Source organism: Convolutriloba macropyga, unplaced genomic scaffold (assembly GCF_964194025.1).
Source record: "Convolutriloba macropyga unplaced genomic scaffold, txConMacr16.3 SCAFFOLD_487, whole genome shotgun sequence".
NCBI classification, from domain to species: domain Eukaryota; kingdom Metazoa; phylum Xenacoelomorpha; order Acoela; family Convolutidae; genus Convolutriloba; species Convolutriloba macropyga.
This window is the reverse complement of record NW_027450890.1, coordinates 6,334-21,581: the sequence shown is the minus strand read 5'-3', so window position 1 is coordinate 21,581 and position 15,248 is coordinate 6,334. Positions and strand designations below refer to the sequence as shown.

The following is a 15,248-nucleotide window of genomic DNA, read 5'->3' as shown; positions in this document are numbered from 1 at the left end:
AAGAATTTTTGACCTAGGTTGTATACGAAAAAAGTACTTGGTACGTTGTCAAATTTCGCGCTCAAAAACGCGCTATATAGTGTTTCAACATAAATCGCTTTTCAACCTAGTCAAGGACTTATTCAAATGAATTGAGGGTCTAGGGAGGAGTGTCACTGTCCGAGTACAGTCTGAGGGGGAAAGAATTTTTGACCTAGGTTGTATACGAAAAAAGTACTTGGTACGTTGTCAAATTTCGCGCTCAAAAACGCGCTATATAGTGTTTCAACATAAATCGCTTTTCAACCTAGTCAGGGACTTATTCAAATGAATTGAGGGTCTAGGGAGGAGTGTCACTGTCCGAGTACAGTCTGAGGGGGAAAGAATTTTTGACCTAGGTGGTATACGAAAAAAGAACTTGATACGTTGTCAAATTTTGCGCTCAAAAACTCGCTATATAGTGTTTCAACATAAATCGCTTTTCAACCTGGTCAAGGACTTAGTCAAATGAATTGAGGGTCTAGGGAGGAGTGTCACTGTCCGAGTACAGTCTGAGGGGGAAAGAATTTTTGACCTAGGTGGTATACGAAAAGAGTACTTGATACGTTGTCAAATTTCGCGCTCAAAAACTCGCTATATAGTGTTTCAACATAAATCGCTTTTCAACCTGGTCAAGGACTTATTCAAATGAATTGAGGGTCTAGGGAGGAGTGTCACTGTCCGAGTACAGTCTGAGGGGGAAAGAATTTTTGACCTAGGTGGTATACGAAAAGAGTACTTGATACGTTGTCAAATTTCGCGCTCAAAAACGCTCTATATAGTGTTTCAACATAAATCGCTTTTCAACCTAGTCAAACACTTATTCAATTGACTTGACGGTCTAGTGAGGAGTGTCACTGTCCGAGTACAGTCTGAGAGGGAAAGAATTTTTGACCTAGGTGGTATACGAAAAAAGTACTTGATACGTTGTCAAATTTCGCGCTCAAAAACTCGCTATATAGTGTTTCAACATAAATCGCTTTTCAACCTGGTCAAGGACTTATTCAAGTGAATTGAGGGTCTAGGGAGGAGTGTCACTGTCCAAGTACAGTCTGAGAGGGAAAGAATTTTTGACCTAGGTGGTATACGAAAAAAGTACTTGGTACGTTGTCAAATTTCGCGCTCAAAAACGCTCTATATAGTGTTTCAACATAAATCGCTTTTCAACCTAGTCAAGGACTTATTCAAATGAATTGAGGGTCTAGGGAGGAGTGTCACTGTCCGAGTACAGTCTGAGGGGGAAAGAATTTTTGACCTAGGTGGTATACGAAAAGAGTACTTGATACGTTGTCAAATTTCGCGCTCAAAAACTCGCTATATAGTGTTTCAACATAAATCGCTTTTCAACCTGGTCAAGGACTTATTCAAATGAATTGAGGGTCTAGGGAGGAGTGTCACTGTCCGAGTACAGTCTGAGGGGGAAAGAATTTTTGACCTAGGTGGTATACGAAAAGAGTACTTGATACGTTATCAAATTTCGCGCTCAAAAACGCTCTATATAGTGTTTCAACATAAATCGCTTTTCAACCTAGTCAAGCACTTATTCAATTGACTTGACGGTCTAGTGAGGAGTGTCACTGTCCGAGTACAGTCTGAGAGGGAAAGAATTTTTGATCTAGGTGGTATACGAAAAAAGTACTTGATACGTTGTCAAATTTCGCGCTCAAAAACTCGCTATATAGTGTTTCAACATAAATCGCTTTTCAACCTAGTCAAGGACTTATTCAAATGAATTGAGGGTATAGGGAGGAGTGTCACTGTCCGAGTACAGTCTGAGGGGGAAAGAATTTTTGACCTAGGTTGTATACGAAAAAAGTACTTGGTACGTTGTCAAATTTCGCGCTCAAAAACGCGCTATATAGTGTTTCAACATAAATCGCTTTTCAACCTAGTCAAGGACTTATTCAAATGAATTGAGGGTCTAGGGTGGAGTGTCACTGTCCGAGTACAGTCTGAGGGGGAAAGAATTTTTGACCTAGGTTGTATACGAAAAAAGTACTTGGTACGTTGTCAAATTTCGCGCTCAAAAACGCGCTATATAGTGTTTCAACATAAATCGCTTTTCAACCTAGTCAAGGACTTATTCAAATGAATTGAGGGTCTAGGGAGGAGTGTCACTGTCCGAGTACAGTCTGAGGGGGAAAGAATTTTTGACCTAGGTGGTATACGAAAAAAGAACTTGATACGTTGTCAAATTTCGCGCTCAAAAACTCGCTATATAGTGTTTCAACATAAATCGCTTTTCAACCTGGTCAAGGACTTATTCAAGTGAATTGAGGGTCTAGGGAGGAGTGTCACTGTCCAAGTACAGTCTGAGGGGGAAAGAATTTTTGACCTAGGTGGTATACGAAAAGAGTACTTGATACGTTGTCAAATTTCGCGCTCAAAAACTCGCTATATAGTGTTTCAACATAAATCGCTTTTCAACCTGGTCAAGGACTTATTCAAATGAATTGAGTGTCTAGGGAGGAGTATCACTGTCCGAGTACAGTCTGAGGGGGAAAGAATTTTTGACCTAGGTGGTATACGAAAAGAGTACTTGATACGTTGTCAAATTTCGCGCTCAAAAAGCTCTATATAGTGTTTCAACATAAATCGCTTTTCAACCTAGTCAAGCACTTATTCAATTGACTTGACGGTCTAGTGAGGAGTGTCACTGTCCGAGTACAGTCTGAGAGGGAAAGAATTTTTGACCTAGGTGGTATACGAAAAAAGTACTTGATACGTTGTCAAATTTCGCGCTCAAAAACTCGCTATATAGTGTTTCAACATAAATCGCTTTTCAACCTTGTCAAGGACTTAATCAAATGAATTGAGGGTCTAGGGAGGAGTGTCACTGTCCGAAAACAGTCTGAGGGGGAAAGAGTTTTTGACCTAGGTGGTATACAAAAAAAGTACTCGATACGTTGTCAAATTTCGCGCTCAAAAACGCGCTATATAGTGTTTCAACATAAATCGCTTTTCAACCTAGTCAAGGACTTATTCAAATGAATTGAGGGTCTAGGGAGGAGTGTCACTGTCCGAGTACAGTCTGAGGGGGAAAGAATTTTTGACCTAGGTTGTATACGAAAAAAGTACTTGGTACGTTGTCAAATTTCGCGCTCAAAAACGCGCTATATAGTGTTTCAACATAAATCGCTTTTCAACCTAGTCAAGGACTTATTCAAATGAATTGAGGGTCTAGGGAGGAGTGTCACTGTCCGAGTACAGTCTGAGGGGGAAAGAATTTTTGACCTAGGTGGTATACGAAAAGAGTACTTGATACGTTGTCAAATTTCGCGCTCAAAAACGCGCTATATAGTGTTTCAACATAAATCGCTTTTCAACCTAGTCAAGGACTTATTCAAATGAATTGAGGGTCTAGTGAGGAGTGTCACTGTCCGAGTACAGTCTGAGAGGGAAAGAATTTTTGACCTAGGTGGTATACGAAAAGAGTACTTGATACGTTGTCAAATTTCGCGCTCAAAAACTCGCTATATAGTGTTTCAACATAAATCGCTTTTCAACCTTGTCAAGGACTTAATCAAATGAATTGAGGGTCTAGGGAGGAGTGTCACTGTCCGAGAACAGTCTGAGGGGGAAAGAGTTTTTGACCTAGGTGGTATACAAAAAAAGTACTCGATACGTTGTCAAATTTCGCGCTCAAAAACGCGCTATATAGTGTTTCAACATAAATCGCTTTTCAACCTAGTCAAGGACTCATTCAAATGAATTGAGGGTCTAGGGAGGAGTGTCACTGTCCGAGTACAGTCTGAGGGGGAAATAATTTTTGACCTAGGTTGTTTACGAAAAAAGTACTTGGTACGTTGTCAAATTTCGCGCTCAAAAACGAGCTATATAGTGTTTCAACATAAATCGCTTTTCAACCGTGTCAAGGACTTAATCAAATGAATTGAGGGTCTAGGGAGGAGTGTCACTGTCCGAGAACAGTCTGAGGGGGAAAGAGTTTTTGACCTAGGTGGTATACAAAAAAAGTACTCGATACGTTGTCAAATTTCGCGCTCAAAAACGCGCTATATAGTGTTTCAACATAAATCGCTTTTCAACCTAGTCAAGGACTCATTCAAATGAATTGAGGGTCTAGGGAGGAGTGTCACTGTCCGAGTACAGTCTGAGGGGGAAATAATTTTTGACCTAGGTTGTTTACGAAAAAAGTACTTGGTACGTTGTCAAATTTCGCGCTCAAAAACGAGCTAAATAGTGTTTCAACATAAATCGCTTTTCAACCTAGTCAAGGACTTATTCAAATGAATTGAGGGTCTAGGGAGGAGTGTCACTGTCCGAGTACAGTCTGAGGGGGAAAGAATTTTTGACCTAGGTGGTATACGAAAAGAGTACTTGATACGTTGTCAAATTTCGCGCTCAAAAACTCGCTATATAGTGTTTCAACATAAATCGCTTTTCAACCTTGTCAAGGACTTAATCAAATGAATTGAGGGTCTAGGGAGGAGTGTCACTGTCCGAGAACAGTCTGAGGGGGAAAGAGTTTTTGACCTAGGTGGTATACAAAAAAAGTACTCGATACGTTGTCAAATTTCGCGCTCAAAAACGCGCTATATAGTGTTTCAACATAAATCGCTTTTCAACCTAGTCAAGGACTCATTCAAATGAATTGAGGGTCTAGGGAGGAGTGTCACTGTCCGAGTACAGTCTGAGGGGGAAATAATTTTTGACCTAGGTTGTTTACGAAAAAAGTACTTGGTACGTTGTCAAATTTCGCGCTCAAAAACGAGCTATATAGTGTTTCAACATAAATCGCTTTTCAACCGTGTCAAGGACTTAATCAAATGAATTGAGGGTCTAGGGAGGAGTGTCACTGTCCGAGAACAGTCTGAGGGGGAAAGAGTTTTTGACCTAGGTGGTATACAAAAAAAGTACTCGATACGTTGTCAAATTTCGCGCTCAAAAACGCGCTATATAGTGTTTCAACATAAATCGCTTTTCAACCTAGTCAAGGACTCATTCAAATGAATTGAGGGTCTAGGGAGGAGTGTCACTGTCCGATTACAGTCTGAGGGGGAAATAATTTTTGACCTAGGTTGTTTACGAAAAAAGTACTTGGTACGTTGTCAAATTTCGCGCTCAAAAACGAGCTATATAGTGTTTCAACATAAATCGCTTTTCAACCTAGTCAAGGACTTATTCAAATGAATTGAGGGTCTAGGGAGGAGTGTCACTGTCCGAGTACAGTCTGAGGGGGAAAGAATTTTTGACCTAGGTTGTATACGAAAAAAGTACTTGATACGTTGTCAAATTTCGCGCTCAAAAACGCTCTATATAGTGTTTCAACATAAATCGATTTTCAACCTAGTCAAGCACTTATTCAATTGACTTGACGGTCTAGTGAGGGGTGTCACTGTCCGAGTACAGTCTGAGAGGGAAAGAATTTTTGACCTAGGTGGTATACGAAAAGAGTACTTGATACGTTGTCAAATTTCGCGCTCAAAAACGCTCTATATAGTGTTTCAACATAAATCGCTTTTCAACCTAGTCAAGCACTTATTCAATTGACTTGACGGTCTAGGGAGGAGTGTCACTGTCCGAGAACAGTCTGAGGGGGAAAGAGTTTTTGACCTAGGTGGTATACAAAAAAAGTACTCGATACGTTGTCAAATTTCGCGCTCAAAAACGCGCTATATAGTGTTTCAACATAAATCGCTTTTCAACCTAGTCAAGGACTTATTCAAATGAATTGAGGGTCTAGGGAGGAGTGTCACTGTCCGATAACAGTCTGAGGGGGAAAGAATTTTTGACCTAGGTGGTATACGAAAAAAGTACTTGAAATGTTGTCAAATTTCGCGCTCAAAAACTCGCTATATAGTGTTTCAACATAAATCGCTTTTCAACCTAGTCAAGGACTTATTCAAATGAATTGAGGGTCTAGTGAGGAGTGTCACTGTCCGAGTACAGTCTGAGGGGGAAAGAATTTTTGATCTAGGTGGTATACGAAAAAAGTACTTGATACGTTGTCAAATTTCGCGCTCAAAAACGCGCTATATAGTGTTTCAACATAAATCGCTTTTCAACCTAGTCAAGGACTTATTCAAATGAATTGAGGGTCTAGGGAGGAGTGTCACTGTCCGAGTACAGTCTGAGGGGGAAAGAATTTTTGACCTAGGTTGTATACGAAAAAGGTACTTGATACGTTGTAAAATTTCGCGCTCAAAAACGCGCTATATAGTGTTTCAACATAAATCGCTTTTCAACCTAGTCAAGGACTTATTCAAATGAATTGAGGGTATAGGGAGGAGTGTCACTGTCCGAGTACAGTCTGAGGGGAAAGAATTTTTGACCTAGGTGGTATACGAAAAAAGTACTTGAAATGTTGTCAAATTTCGCGCTCAAAAACTCGCTATATAGTGTTTCAGCATAAATCGCTTTTCAACCTAGTCAAGGACTTATTCAAATGAATTGAGGGTCTAGTGAGGAGTGTCACTGTCCGAGTACAGTCTGAGGGGGAAAGAATTTTTGATCTAGGTGGTATACGAAAAAAGTACTTGATACGTTGTCAAATTTCGCGCTCAAAAACGCGCTATATAGTGTTTCAACATAAATTGCTTTTCAACCTAGTCAAGGACTTATTCAAATGAATTGAGGGTCTAGGGAGGAGTGTCACTGTCCGAGTACAGTCTGAGGGGGAAAGAATTTTTGACCTAGGTTGTATACGAAAAAAGTACTTGATACGTTGTAAAATTTCGCGCTCAAAAACGCGCTATATAGTGTTTCAACATAAATCGCTTTTCAACCTAGTCAAGGACTTATTCAAATGAATTGAGGGTATAGGGAGGAGTGTCACTGTCCGAGTACAGTCTGAGGGGGAAAGAATTTTTGACCTAGGTGGTATACGAAAAAAGTACTTGATACGTTGTCAAATTTCGCGCTCAAAAACGCTCTATATAGTGTTTCAACATAAATCGCTTTGCAACCTAGTCAAGGACCTATTCAAATGAATTGAGGGTCTAGTGAGGAGTGTCACTGTCCGAGTACAGTCTTATGGGGAAAGAATTTTTGACCTAGGTGGTATACGAAAAAAGAACTTGATACGTTGTCAATTTTCGCGCTCAAAAACTCGCTATATGGTGTTTCAACATTAATCGCTTTTCAACCTAGTCAAGGACTTATTCAAATGAATTGAGGGTCTAGGGAGGAGTGTCACTGTTTGAGTACAGTCTGAGGGGGAAAGAATTTCTGTCCTAGGTTGTATACGAAAAAAGCACTTGATACGTTATCAAATTTCGCGCTCAAAAACGCTCTATATAGTGTTTCAACATAAATCGCTTTTCAACCTAGTCAAGGACTTATTCAAATGAATTGAGGGTCTAGGGAGGAGTGTCACTGTCTGAGTACAGTCTGAGGTGGAAAGAATTTTTGACCTAGGTGGTATAAGAAAAAAGTACTTGATACGTTGTCAAATTTCGCGCTCAAAAACTCGCTATATGGTGTTTCAACATAAATCGCTTTTCAACCCAGTGAAGGACTTATTCAAATGAATTGAGGGTCTAGGGAGGAGTGTCACTACCCAAGTACAGTCTGAGGGGGAAAGAATTTTCGACCTAAGTGGTATAGGAAAAAAGTACTTGATACGTTGTCAAATTTCGCGCTCAAAAACTGGCTAAATAGTGTTTCAACATAAATCGCTTTTCAACCTAGTCAAGGACTTATTCAAATGAATTGAGGGTCTAGGGAGGAGTGTCACTACCCGAGTACAGTCTGAGGGGGAAAGAATTTTCGACCTAGGTGGTATAGGAAAAAAGTACTTGATACGTTGTCAAATTTCGCGCTCAAAAACTGGCTATATAGTGTTTCAACATAAATCGCTCTTCAACCCAGTGAAGGACTTATTCAAATGAATTGAGGGTCTAGGGAGGAGTGTCACTACCCGAATACAGTCTGAGGGGGAAAGAATTTTCGACCTAGGTGGTATAGGAAAAAAGTACTTGATACGTTGTCAAATTTCGCGCTCAAAAACTGGCTATATAGTGTTTCAACATAAATCGCTTTTCAACCCAGTGAAGGACTTATTCAAATGAATTGAGGGTCTAGGGAGGAGTGTCACTACCCGAGTACAGTCTGAGGGGGAAAGAATTTTCGACCTAGGTGGTATAGGAAAAAAGTACTTGATACGTTGTCAAATTTCGCGCTCAAAACTCGCTATTTAATATTTCAACATAAATCGCTTTTCAACCTAATCAAGGACTTTTTCAAATGAATTGAGGGTCTAGGGAGGAGTGTCACTGTTCAAGTACAGCCTGAGGGGGAAAGAATTTTTGACCTAGGTGGTATACGAAAAAAGTACTTGATACGTTGTCAAATTTCGCTCTCAAACTCGCTACATAGTGTTTCAACAGAAATCGCTTTTCAACCCAGTGAAGGACTTATTCAAATGAATTGAGGGTCTAAGGAGGAGTGTCACTAACCGAGTACAGTCTGAGGGGGAAAGAATTTTCGACCTAGGTGGTATAGGAAAAAAGTACTTGATACGTTGTCAAATTTCGCGCTCAAAAACTGGCTATATAGTGTTTCAACATGAATCGCTTTTCAACCCAGTGAAGGACTTATTCAAATGAATTGAGGGTCTAGGGAGAAGTGTCACTACCCGAGTACAGTCTGAGGGGGAAAGAATTTTCGACCTAGGTGGTATAGGAAAAAAGTACTTGATACGTTGTCAAATTTCGCGCTCAAAACTCGCTATTTAATATTTCAACATAAATCGTTTTTCAACCTGATCAAGGACTTTTTCAAATGAATTGAGGGTGTAGGGAGGAGTGTCACTGTTCAAGTACAGCCTGAGGGGGAAAGAATGTTTGACCTAGGTGGTATACGAAAAAAGTACTTGATACGTTGTCAAGTTTCGCGCTCAAAACTCGCTATTTAATATTTCAACAAAAATCGCTTTTCAACCCAGTCAAGGACTTATTCAAATGAATTGAGGATCTAGGGAGGAGTGTCACTATCCGAGTATAGTCTGAGGGGGAAAGATTTCCTGACCGAGCTGTTTATACGAAAAAAGTACTTCATAAGTTGTCAAACTTCGCCCTCAAAAACTAGGCTTGTAATTTAAGTGATGATCAATTTAGTCCTGTTTTAGTTTGGATTCTTCTCGAGATGCCAATCACCATTCAGCGAAAATTAGCACGTGCTTTGGAGCAAGCGAAAAAAGTTAACGATATCTGTCTCAGTTCGGATCAGACTTTCATTTTTTTCTTCGAAATTGACCGCTCCTATATGTTATTCGCGGCTAACGATAAGGATTGGCCAGTAATGCTTAACACGGAGAAAGTTAGTCTACAGAGGAATAGCATTGTAGAGTTCCCTCGGATTGGAAGCGGAAAGTTTGTAACTTACGGTCCTCATGAGTTGATGCTTAAAGTGGGCGGGTACATGACGGAGAAAATTGACGATCCCGATTTCGATGTCAAGGATCTTGACATAACCAAAGTTATACAGGAGGTAATTTCTGAAGAACGCTCCGACAAGGCAGATGATAAACATAATGCTGTTGATGACTCGTTCTCTGAATCGGAGTCTGATGAACCTGTAGGTAAATCCTCCCAGGCTGCTCCCTCTCGAAAGCGCCGACGACAAGAAAGTGGTGATACTGAAAATGCAGATAGTGAGGACAAATGCAGCAAATGTGGGCGGTCAGATGGTGAGAAGGCTGCGCTTAAACAGCTGGCTTACGAGAAGTTGTTGCATTTAGCCTCGAGGTTGGAACAAAGACTTGATAGGTCTAATCAGATCCAAAAAGAAAATCTTGTTCTTGTGCGAAAGGTCATGAAGGAAGTAACGGAGGCAAAGGATACTGCTCAGGCCAGGGTTGATGTAGTAGATGATGAAGAAAAGGAGCATTTGTTCTTCGAAGGCAAATGTCTGACCAACAAAGGTGGCGATACTGCAGAAGAAAAAGTGAAACGAGTTGCTAGGACACTTTGGACCAAGGAAGAGTTGGCAAAGCATGTCATTGATCCGCATAAGCAGCTTAAACCTGAACAGACCGGGAGAACTAGAATTGATGAAGCCAGAGAGATCGAATTCAAGAAAGCTGTTAAAGTGATCCTGGGGAAGGAATATTCGAAGAAAGTTTACCGACGAACGGTCAGACTTGTGAATGTCATGGGAAACGGGTATAAGAACAAGGGATTCAAAGAGAACAGTGATTCAGATGAATAAGTTACCCCATAACAGTGGTTGGGGTGTTAAGTCTTTGCCAAGTACTTAGTATTGAAGACATCTGGTGCAAAGTGACTAATAGCTTTAGCATTTCGCTATTTGTGTGAAACCAACTTCGCTCGTTTCGTTTTGTCGTTTGTTAATTGTTCAGTTTGTTGCTTCATAATATAACTTTTATCGTGCAATCATGAATTTGGTCTTGCTTTTTGACTGCTTGTACCGATGGTTTCTGCTTTTGTTTTGTCTCTTTTCAATTTATTGATGCTAAGTCAGCAAGTCATGCTTCATTTTTCCGATACTTTTAATAGTAAACAGTTTCACAATAAATTCTGATACAAAGATTTTTGGAACTTCCTGCTAGTAATAAATTGTATGCGTTTTACAACTTTTAGCGCCGTGTTGTTTTATGATCTTGACAAAGATGATTGATTAAGATTTTGCCTCTTCAGTTTTAATGGATCAACCGATATCACTAAATGAAATAAAGTCAGTCGAGGCTGGAATATTGATGTCCAGCAAACAAACAGCTGAGTTGACGGATGAATTTCTTGAAATTGAGAGGCGCTTAGAAGATTCTTGCGCAACTGAACTTGAGCTGCATAATACTTTGGTTTTGGCTGCTGAAAAGCTGAGGGCAAAGGTTAATTTTTTCTAAACCTAACCTTTCTTATTCTGAATTTTTGAGCAGACACATTAAAAACTTAAAATCTTATTTAGAATAAAAAGAGGAGTCAATTTAGTAAGAGACCAAAAAATGCTGAATTCTTCTACAAAGGTCGAGATCTTCTCGATTTTGATGGTGAGGATGGAGACTTTCGCGGTTTTGGGTCTAGTGTTGTGAGAAAAATTTTGAGCGAAGAAGAGAGATCAAAATTTTGTTTCTCGCCCCGAAGGAAATTCAAATCCACGCGACAACGTGCACCCAGAGAAGCCGAAAGGGCCTTCAAAGGTATCAAGTTTTTCTTCTTTTTGCTTCAAAGTTTTTTACAAAGTTTTTTCTCTGCTTTTGACAGTTGCTGTCCAGCTGTTCTGTGGTGAATCAATTTACGCTTATAATCGAGCCAAGCTGGTGGCAAACCAGGTGGGCATCAAAGAGCAATTCGAGAAACGTCGCAGTGGCATCAAAAATCAGAATGCCGTTGAAAATTGACCAAACAAGTCTTGTCGGATTACTGTACTGACTTCTTCGTTATTTCTTCGTTGAGTCTGATGCCTATAGTTTAAGATATGCTTTTCTTGTTAGAGTTTGAATCTTGTTTGCAATAGATTCTGAGAATGCTTCATTACAGTAGTTGGAGCTCTGAGGTTAATATACAAGCCTAACATGTATTCGTTTTTGTTCGTCCTTAATATGCTTGCTCGAAATAATAGTCGTTTTAAATTACAATATGCAAATAATCATTTTGTTTGCTCAAAACAGTTTTTGGCATCTGATCTTTTTATGACATGGACAATCCGCTAAATTTGTTTTTCAAAGATACCTATACCTGATTTGGATTCTGACTTTCAGTCATGAATATGAATTCTAAGACTTTGAAAAGAGTAAAGCTTGACTGGAAAACATTGGCCGTAATTGACGGTAATCTCACACGGCGCTATGTGGACAATGAGCAGTTGTGCACGCACAGAATTGATACACACAAGGAGGGGAGGAACTCGAAAGATGAGGAAGACGTGAAACTGTTTCTTGAGGAGGAGTATAAATCTTCAATGAAGGTTGTATCGTTTCAAGTCGCTAAGTACATCCCATCAGAAACTTTTTCGCAAATAGGACTCTTTTTAAATTTAGACTTTGAAAAAAACAACTTAATTCCAGGAGTATCAGGTTTCTTAAGTGAGTTGCCAGATGAAGAACATATTGCTGGTTTCAATGATTTTTCCCTGCTAACAACAACTAGGAACATAAAAACTACTTTTCTGATGTTGGGACCAGTGTCTTTCGTAAATTCGTCCTGCAAACCGAATGCTAAGTATGATATTGACGGACATATTGTCCGGTGTATGGCAATACGGGACATTAAAAAGGGGGAGGAACCTACTGTTAAATATGATATCAATTTTTTTGGCAATTTTAATAAAGACTGTTTGTGCAAATACACTTCTGAGCACGGAGATCCACTTGAAAATCGTCTGCCATCACGTAAAAGAAAGCTATTTGGCGGAACAGTTAATAGAAAACTGGTTAAGACAGCGGAAAACAAAGAAAATTGCAATAAAAAAGGTGAGCCAGTAGATCTGCTCTATAGGTTCTCTAAAGGCAAAATATTAGCAAAGGGATCTGTTGATACAGAAGATGAAGAGGAGACAACTGAGATTATTTCTGAAATATCCTATGACGAACTCTATGGTTCATTGCAAAGCTCTAGGGCCTCAAGTGTTAGCAATTTCTTGCGTAGTTATGAGAACAGCTTCGATTTTTCTCCTCAACATCAAATTGTGGATCAGCCCGCAATGTGTTCAACGCCTCTTCGTCAACCTGCTGTAGACCTTCAAGTTTTTGAGACAGTAGAAAGCAATGCTGATGATGTTAACGAGATTGGTGACGAAGAATTAGGTACAGAGTTTTGGAGCAATGAGCTAGAGCTTTTCGATGGATCTGATTTTTCAACAACCGAGTTTGTTGACGCCTTTCATTCTTTAGCTGACAAGCATATTTTGTCTGGCATTGCCAGAAAAGATTTTTTGAAGCTGTTTTCAAATGTTTTGCCATCTCCGAATAACGTTCTATCTGCTTCGCCGCTCCCTATTTGCCCGTCCGTAGCATGTTTCAAAGACAACTCAGGCGACCTTTTGACTATAAGTCTTCATGAGCAGCTTAAGTTAGTGATTTCTCGTAATCAGCGTTTAATTAAGCAGTCTTGGGAAACCGGTTGTTTATGGCAAACAGGAAATGTTGTGATAGGTGATAGAGAAATTCTTCTGAATGTAAATATAGATGGTGTTGCGCTTTTCAAATCTAGAAATTTGTCTGTTTGGCCAGTTTGGGTGGAGATATTCAATTTGCCTCCTAAAATACGAGGCAGTTTTGGTAACCACGTTTTATTGTGCTTATGGCGAGGTGTTGGAAAACCAGATTGGAATTTTCTGCTCAAAAAAATATCAATTGAGATGGAACTTTCTCTTCAAAAAAGTTTTTTTTAGACGGTGTAGGTGAGTGCTCACTAAAGTTTTTGTTTCTTATTTGTGATATGCCAGCCAAGGCTGCTGTCTGCTTGTTGCAGCAGTTTAATGGATACTATGGCTGCCCCTTATTGCTACATGGAAGGTTTGTATTGTAATCACAGGATGCTCTATCCAGTCAGAGATAATTTTAAAATACGGAAAAATTCGGAATATTTTCAAAATGCGAGATCCAAATCATTTGGCTTTAAAGGTGTATCTCCTATTAGTAAGTTTTTTGGTATTCCCTGGGATGTACCTATTGACCCAATGCACCAAGTTTTTCTAGGTTTTGCAAAAGTTCTCACACAAGCTGTTCTATCGAAAATAGTTAAAAATGATAAACATAATTTTAATCATTCCCTGACAAAAATAATGGTTCCCTACGAAAATTTGCATAAGCCTAAAAGTGTAACTGAATTAAGCTTCTGGAAAGCAGCGGACTATCGGCTTTTTCTCTTCCATCTCGGTCCTTTGCTCCTTCAACAGTTTTCCTTATCTGATTCCGAGCTTGCCGAAATTTTCAGCAGAGTATCATTTGCGATTCGTGTGCTGAGCGAGCAAAGGTTAAATGATAGCATCATTTCTCATGCGGAGAAGCAAATTAAGATCTGTTTAGAAAAATTTTTAAAAGTGTTCTCTCCAGAATCGCAGTCTTTCAATTTGCACACTATTCGACATTTGGTCGAACATGCAAAAAAATAGGACCTCTCTGGATGGTCTCAGCATTTTCTTTTGAATCAGCTAACCACATGTTAATCCGTACTGTCAAAGGTACTTTAAAAAATCCAGAAAAAATTGTCGAAAAATTTCTATCGAAGCAAAGTATGCAGGACGAGACAAAAACAGTAAATTGTGCTCTTTATATAAAACTAAGCAGTGAAAGTTACCAGTTTGCTATCGAAAACAGTCTTACCGAAATAAGAGGCAGGTTTTTCGGTGAGATTTTATATACTTCTTCATCTTTCACATACACTAAAAACAATATTTCGAACTGCGTTGCACAGACTTCTGCAAGTAAGTTTGTTAAGATCGAGTATTTTGCAGACCAAGTAGGCGTCTGTGTTGCAATTGTTAGGTTTTTCAAAAGCAAAAAGGTTATAAGCTATTCTGCTGAGCTGGATGATACCTTTTGTTTCCATTACAAAATTGGCAAACCAGGAGAACTGAAAATCATTGATGTTAAGGATCTTAGGTATAAGTGTGTTTTATTGGACGTCGGAAACAATATTTTCTTGGCCAGTGTCATGCGAGAGGGTTTTGAACATAACTAAATTAGCCTTAAAAATTTAATTTTTGTTCAAATTTCATTAACTTTTTTATAGTAATTTAAATTTGAGAAGCTGATGACAGTGGTTCAGCTCATATTGTAGCATATTTATTTCGAAAAACTTGCTCTAGTAATATTAGTAGTAGATTTAGTTGGCCACGGTCTTAGAAGTCGGTCGGCCACGGTCTGAGTAGGATTACATGCATTAGCTTCAGCCGTTATTTATATTAGTTTTTGCTTAGAAAATGGTTCCAAAGACTGAAGCTGTGCTAATAATTGGAGATTCCAATATCCACCATCTTGAAAGAGATATACTGAAAGACAAACTGATGAGCCAAATACCCCTTAGAGTAGACGGCGTCAGTGGTAGGCGAGCAATGGACTAAACAGCAACCGATGTTGATAGAGCGGCCAATTATCGTTTTGTGGTGGTCATGCTTGGTAACAACGACCTGGGAAAATTCAGAAATAGAAGTGCCGAGCTACCGATAAATGTAGCATGTAAACTAATTGCATTTTGCCAAGTACTCTCCGAAAAAGGTACACGAGTGCGTGTAGTAAAACTTCTTCCGAGATTGGATGTTGCGATGCCCCTCATAATACAAACGAACGAAATACTGCAGCGACACTT

The 15,248-nt window shown here is 39.4% G+C and overlaps 1 long non-coding RNA gene across 1 annotated transcript in view; it reads left to right on the top strand.

Annotated features, from left to right (window-relative positions):
• LOC142356245 (uncharacterized) overlaps positions 1-14,926 on the top strand; it is a 33,006-nt gene extending 18,080 nt beyond the window's left edge. The window contains exon 3 of the long non-coding RNA XR_012761385.1: positions 14,860-14,926. This is a non-coding gene — a long non-coding RNA (uncharacterized LOC142356245). The remainder of the gene's footprint in view (positions 1-14,859) is intronic.
• Positions 14,927-15,248: the final 322 nt, after the last annotated feature.